Consider the following 8,052-nt stretch of genomic DNA (forward strand, 5'->3'; position numbering starts at 1 on the left):
AGATAACAGTTTAGCAGTTACAAGAGAGATATGGGGGGAAGAGTAAGATAAATAAGGGTAAAGGGGGTCGAATGTATGGTGATGAAAGGAAATTTAACTTTAGGTAGTGAACATACAATGCAATATACATATGACATATTATTGAATTGTACACTTAAAACATATAATTTTTCTACCTTTTTTAATGAAAGGAAATCATTCTTTTATTTTCTTTGATCATCTCAAATTCTCACATTTTGAAATGAAAAAATGTGAATTATCTTTATCTAAGTTTTTTTTTTATTAAAGTTATTGGGGTAACATTGATTAATAAAATCAAATAGGCTTCAAGTGTATAATTCAATAATATATCACCTGTACATTGCATTGTATGTTCACCAGGAACTTATATAATTTTATTAACCAATGTCACCCCAATAAATTTAATAAAATAAAAAAGAAAATTCAAAGTATATTGGATTTAACACATAAAATAAATATGCTACTTATAATAATAAAGATTCTTTTGAAATTGTTTAAGATCTCATTAAGATAGAAAAAGTAAAGACTCTAACATAAAATATCTAAATCTCAAATCACATATATTATGTTTCAGTTAAAAATCAAATATTAGGGCTTTCACAATGGATTTGCCACCAAAACACAGGTGTCACGAAAACCTTTGCTAAATCTAAGCCAAAATGGGAAAGGAACAGACTCGTATCAACATCATCGTCATTGGACACATAGATTGGGGCAAATCTACCACTACTGGTCATCTGATCTACAAATGTGTTGGGATCGACAAAAGAGCCATCCAAAAATTTGAGAAGGAGGCTGCTGGGATGGGAAAGGGCTCATTTAGGGATTCCTGGGCTTTAGATAAACTGAAAACTGAATGTGAACCTGGTATCACCACTGACATCTCCCTGTGGGAAGTCAAGAGCAGCAAGTATTATGAGACCGTCATTGATGTCCCTGAACATACAAATTTTATTAAAAACATGATTACAGGCACATCTCAAGCTGACTGTGTTTTCCTGATTGTTGCTACTGGTGTTGGTAAATTTGAAGCAGATATCTCTGAGAATGGGCAGACCTGTGAGCATACCTTTCTGGCTTACACAGTGGGTGTGAAACAACTAATTGTTGGTGTTAACGAGATGGATTCCATTGAGCTGCCTTACAGCCAGAAGAGAGACGAAAAAATCATTAAGGAATTCAGCACCTACATTAATAAAATTGGCTACAACCCTAACACAGTAGCATTCGTACCAATTTCTGGTTGGAATGGTGACAACATGCTGGAGCCAAGTGCTAACATGCCTTGGTTCAAGGGATGGAAGGTCACCTGTAAAGATGGCAGAGCCAGTGGAACCATGCTGCTTGAAGTTCTGGATTACATCCTGCCACCAATCTGTACAATTGACAAGCATTTGTGTTTACCCCTCCAGGATGTCTACACAATTGATGGTATTGGTACTGTCCCTGTGAGCTGAGTGGAGACTGATGGTCTCAAACTTGGCATGGTAGTCACTTTTGCTCCAATTGACATTACAACTGAAGTCTGTTGAAATGTACCATGAAGCTTTGAGTAAAGCTCTTTCTGGGGACAATGTGGGCTTCAAGAATGTGTCTGTCAAAGATATTCATCATGGCAATGTGACTGGTGAAAGAAAAATGACCCACCAATGGAAGCAGCTGGCTTCACGGCTCAGGTGATTACCCCAAATTATCTAGGCCAAATCAGTGCCAGATGTGCACCTGTGCTGGATTGTCACACAGCTCACTTGCAAATTTTCTGAGCTGAAGGAGAAGATTGATCATTGCTCTGGGAAAAAGCTAGAAGACGGCCCAAGTTTTTGAAATCTGGTAATGCTGCCAGGTTCCTGGCAAGCCCATGTGTGTAGAGAGCTTCTCTGACCATCCTCCTCTGAGCTGTTTTGCTTTTTGTGACAGGAGACAAACGGTTACTGTGGGGATCATCAAAGTAGTAGACAAGAAGACAGCTGGATCTGATAAGGTCACCAAGTGTGCCCAGAAAGGTGGGAAGGCTACATGAATATTATCCTCAATACCTTCCACCCCAGTCTTAATCAGTAGTAGAAGAATAGTCTCAAAACTAATTGTCTTAATTGGCCATTTAAGCTTAATAGTAAAAGATCAGTTAATGATAATAATGCATCATAAAACTTTCAAAAGAAAAGAATGTGTTGTGGACCATTTGTTTTTTATTGTGTGTGTGGCAGTTTTAAGTTAGTACTTTTTAATAGAAACAACTTAACCAAAAATCTGTCACAGAATTTTGAGACCCATTAAAACAAAGTTTAATGAGAAAAAAAATCAAATATTAGGAAAGAACTGTGGATTTACTCAGAGTACTCAGTCTAAAGAATTGAACTGATACTTGTTTATATGCAACTGTATAAATGTATATCTTAGTTGCATAGCTAAAGATAAGTATCAGATAGTAGGAAAGACAATTATTAGATTTCTAAATTGTACTTTAAAGATTCATTTCCAAAGTTAATTAAGTACTAATTTCTACCTTGTTAAGATTTTATTTAGGGATAAAAATTACACCAACATTTCAATGGCTTACAATAATAACATGCATGTATTTGTCACTCACATCACATAGCCGTCCAAGTCAGCTCTTGCTCTGCTTCCTTTTGCTGTCATTCTGGGGCTCAGGCTAAAAGAGCAGCTCCCATCTGGAACAATGCAAGTTTTATGGAAGCCAAAAAAAAAAAGGCTTGATAAAGAAACTGCTGGCAAAAATAAGATATCAATGTGATGGTGAAATAATCCTCTAATGGGAAAGGATACCCTAAGGGAGAAAAGTAAATCTATGAACAGTAAACTAAATCACCCCAATATATTAATATAACATTTGCTTGATACCCTAATCTGAGTGAGAGGCAGGGAATTTGAACAGAGAAGATAAAATGGACAAATTCTAACATCATTTTTATTCTTAACATAATTTCTCTAGCTCATCTCTTATGATTTTAAGTTGTCTTATTATTTACTGCCTCTGCTTTTTTTTCTTTTTTTTTTCTTTTTCTTTTTTTTTTTTTAGGCGAGGCAACCCTTGGTTCACATCACAGATTGCAAGGACCTTTTCAGCTTACAATCCTTTATTTTTTATTTTTTACGTCTACAGCACCTGGTCTTTGTAGGTGGTCTCCCGTCCAAGTACTAACCAGGCACACCCTGCTTATCTTCCGAGATCAGGCGGGATTGAGCTTCAGGGTGGCATAGCCTTAGACTACTGCTTCTGCTTTTAATTAAATCCTTCATCTCTATGTTTTATGCCTTTTCCTGATAAACTGGCTATTTCTGATTACATCTTCAGGGTAGGAATTTGACCACTGTTCTTACCCTGATAAATCTAACCAAAATTTCTCAGGAAGACTGGAGATTCACTTTTTGCCATATTAGATGTGTTTATATGCTACAAACTTTACATTTTTCTTTAAGATCCATTTATAAAATTATTTAATAATTTTTATGAAATAAATATCTCCTAATCTAGAGCTATGAATATCTTCATTTTAATATCCATCATAAGTTTACACAGATAAGCTGTGTAGCTGACCTATTTTGAATAAATGTGCAAAAGCAAACATAGCTCTAGAACGAATTTGTTGGAAGTGTTCTTTACTTAAGTATCGATTAACATATTTAGAAAAAAATATTTTTCAAGTATACAATGCTGGTAGATATTTTACAACAGAACAAATTAAGGAATAAAAAAACTAAAATGTTTTAAGACTTAATGGCTTTTTATTGTATGTAACTGAACTGTTGTTTTTACTCTTTTTTAATGAGAACACATAAAACAGTTTAAGAAAGGAATAGTGACTTTGCCCATTACACATATACATGTATAGTGTGTCTTTTCATCTGTCCAATAGAGCGTATCTCTAATAACCCCTGGTTACAGGCAAGGACTCTTGTAGCATAGGAATCACCCTTACTCCTCCTGCAGTTACTCTGTTTTCAGAAATCAGAAAGCCTCATTTTTTTTTTCTATTCTTAGTATATATTGTTTCCAGCATAAAACAACTATTATCTATCAAAATTATTTGCAGCTGGTTAGAAGCAGAGGCATGAGCTTCTAATCTCAGGTGGGAGACTTGGGATGAGATGGATATGACTCTAATAAACCCTTCATTATAGGGGTCGCTGTAATGTTTTCCCCAAATTATCTATATTAGGCACATCTTCCAATGGGGAAATAATTTTTATGGTCTTTCAATAGGGAAATAATTGTATGGTCTCCTGAGTTCCATTATACCGTTCTTTTTTTTTTTCCTGTTTGCATAACAATGTGTTAGTTTGCAAATCGGCCCCCATACACGGAGGTCAAGGAAAGAGCAAAGGAAAAGACAAGCCACTCCAGATTGGAGGTGGCAGGTTTAATAAGCAAGGGAACTTACATACAACACTTGTCTTGGGTGACCTCATGACGAGTCGATCTCCACGCCTCCCACCAGAATGTTAAAAGTTTATACAGAGGCCTTAACGGTGTTCAGTCAATATGTGGACCAGATGGTCTCAAACACACATGGCTCACTCAAAACTATGTCCTTGAAAACAGCTCTGGCTATAAGAAACATGGGCAGAATGGCCATCTCAAGGACAGTGAAGGGGGTAATTGCCTGAGTTTAGCTTGCAAGACAATCATCAGTCACATTTTCACTATGAACTGCTCCAACATAATGTTATTGAGTTAAGAGGACCCGGTTCTACCACAATCCTGAGTTATAATATAAAGTCTTCATTAGCTTGAGGCTCTGGCCATGTTCAATTCTTCCTTCTTAAATTTCGGTTTCCATTCAACAATTTTATTTAAAATTTATTTAAAATTTGGAATCCTGTTGCACACAAGCAGAATTCTGTACATTGGGGAAACAAATAAAAGCTGGCGATATCCCTATCTTCACCTTTTGTTTGAGAGCAGTGGTAGAATGTAACTAGGTCAAGAATGGTAGGAAGAGTTGTCTGCTACAGTTTGAGTTGAATTTCTGAAAAAAACTACTCTAACGAGGGTAAAAAGAAGGGGAGAAAGTGTGGGGAAATATTTTATTGAAGAGAAAAAGACAAATGGTTTTAGCAGATTTATTTCTATCACAGAAATATCTTCATCTCTCCTGTTGTTCGTGGTCCAAAAGCATTCTCCTGGGATTTTCACTACAAATTCCGTTGAGATTAATTTACTCATTAGTCTCATAAAATGCTATATCCATTTGTGCCTTGCTTCATTATTTCATAGTCACACTCCACACCCAGTCCTGTTGCCACTGGTTACTTCTTTCTCCAAAGATCAGTTTATATCTCCAACTGCCCCCGCCTCATCACTTTCTTCATTAAACCTCCCCAGGGCACTTTGATCTATATATTTCTCTTCCTATTTATTACAATGTAATCAATACCACCTAATATTTTTATATAACTACCAGAGATAAGTTATTTATCTGTTTTTCACCACCCCATGGTAACAGTGGGTCTCATATCCTGTTTTGTTTCTATCTGATAATGCTTCTAGAAAAATCAAATAATTTAGTATCACTGTGCTGGTCAATTCACTGCAAAATACCCACTCAATAAAGTCACCAATGGAATATCCCTCCTGAAACCTTGAGGCATCAGGAGACTCAGTTAGCATCTGGCTAACTTGTGATTGCATGATTAAAACATGTGAATATGAACAAAATAAATTAATTAATAAACTGAATATATATTAATTGATGAAAAATACATATAAAAAATTAACACAAAAAATGAAATGACAATTGCTTTTAAACATGTCTTAGTCACAAACTCATGCTGTATTATCAAAACCAAGATGACTGAGGTAAATTACTTACATGCATTTTAGCTGAGTGCATCTACTGCTTTATTTGCAATTGTTTAGGAATGATAAATTTTAACTATTACTGCTATTACTGATAATGATGATAGCAAATGCTAATATGATGCTTATTCTTGTCTAGGCCCTGTTCTAAATGCTTTGTATACATTATTGCATTTAATACTTTCAACAACCCTTCTACTTTCATTTTACAGATAGGAAAAATGAGGCATGACAAGGTTGAATAACTTACCCAAGGCCACATAGTCAGCCATGAGGCTAGGATGAGAACACATATCACCAGGCTCTAGAGCCCACACACTAACACTCTCTTATTACTTGAGTCCCCCAATTGTAGAAATGTATCTCTGCTGTGCTCAAAGTCATTTCAGAAATCAGCATGAGAAGTCAATCTCAGAAGCATATATCTAGCCTTATCATTTTGAATAACAGTCTTTTCACTTGCTTATACACTTCTTGAGGGGTTGGTTAGAAACACTAAATAAACACTAAATAAAGATGGCGATAATTCACACAGGCACCCAAGTAAATTTAACCATTCTCAGAAAAGAAGAAGAGCAAGTATTATGCAAGCAAATGTAATTCTCCTCACCTGAATATATTTCCATATAATGAAATGGAGATAAAATATAAATATCATTGCTTAGTGGAAACTAACTATAATAGTTTGACACTTCTTAGTAATGCAGAAGAAATGATCACGTTTTGGAGAAAAACTGGCAACTCGGTTCTGAGACATTTGCAGACTGCTTATAACGTGCTGCGGGAAAGTGATAAATAAAAGTGTACTTGAATCAACATAAGTAAACGTAAAGGCATTTTGTGGGTCTCGGAATTACAAAAGGACTACACATAACTGAATTCTGGTTAATGTGTTTTTCAAATTCTGATATTGAAGATAAAAATAAAATTATTAATATACCACAGAGTTCATTAGAGTGGGAAATGTTATTGGACCCAAGAATCAGTATGAGGTGTGACCATTCTGCCTTAGATGCCAAAAGAACATTTATTTTTTCCCTCGTAAAATGGGAGATTTTGTTTGTCTGTTTGTTAGCAGTAACATAAGGAAAAAACATCCCCCCCCCCCATCTATGCTTTTATTTTCTTAAAATTGAATGCCTTGTTACATTTGCTTTCATCCTTTCTTGGACTTCAGAATTCTCAAAATAAAATTTTCTTTGATCGGACACGATGTACCCAAAGTCAGCATGTATTTATTTATTTATTTATTTATTTATTTATTTATTTATTTATTTATTTTTAAGTATATAGTACATTGATTGGTTAGACATTTATATAGTTTATAAAACGATCCCCCTAACTGCTCTTTCTCTCCTCTGGCTCTCCACCTAGCCGTTGCATTGACACTAACTGCATTCCCTATGCCGTGCTCCCCATCCCCATGATCATCTGTCAACTATTAATGTGTACTTTAACCCTTCACCCCTCTCTCCTAGCCTCAATTTTTTCCTCTTGAAATACTCATCTGCTTTTTCTAGAATTTCTCCCTCACCCTCTTTCTCTCTCCCCTTCCCTCTCCTTCTTCCTGTCTCTTTCTCCCACTTCTATTTCTTAATTCCGCTCTCCTTCTCTATTTCGCCTCTAAATATTAGTTCTCAAAGGACATATATATCTTGATTATTCTTCTCCAATTTTTCTTTATTTTAAATATGTAATAAAGTAAAAGGCAGGCTCTCCTCACTCACACACTATTCCCCAAAGGATCAGTTTCCATACTGGAACCATCCACTTTTTTTAGTTCTTTGTGTACCCTTACAGAGTTTAAAAACTTTACTCCTTAGAGATATGTCTCTGTCAATTCATATAATGTATTCTTACTCTTTAATCTTCCTTTCTTTTTCACTGGTACTAAAATTTTTTAAATTATTTAAAATTATGTAATATATTTATTTTATATAAATATATATTTACTTATAAGTAAAATAATTAAATCCTCATGAACTCTCTGTTTTATGTAATAGTATAACAATACATATATTGTTCCTTCTATTAGTGGACCCCTTCCTTGTCCTCTTTCCTGTTTCTCTGCAGAGAGAATTATTCTCTTAACTTTTGGGTTACAATTATTTTGCTTTTAAAATTTTGATCTTATTTATTTTTACTCAGAAACAATACTTTTTCATGTTTTAAAATTTTATAAAAATGGTATTATATTGTATTAGTATGAG

The 8,052-nt window shown here is 34.8% G+C and overlaps 1 pseudogene; it reads left to right on the forward strand.

Annotated features, from left to right (window-relative positions):
• Positions 1 to 680: 680 nt before the first annotated feature.
• Positions 681 to 2,041, forward strand: LOC102890506 (annotated as a pseudogene).
• Positions 2,042 to 8,052: the final 6,011 nt, after the last annotated feature.

The sequence above is a fragment of the Pteropus alecto genome, unplaced genomic scaffold, assembly GCF_000325575.1.
Source record: "Pteropus alecto unplaced genomic scaffold, ASM32557v1 scaffold24, whole genome shotgun sequence".
NCBI lineage: Eukaryota > Metazoa > Chordata > Mammalia > Chiroptera > Pteropodidae > Pteropus > Pteropus alecto.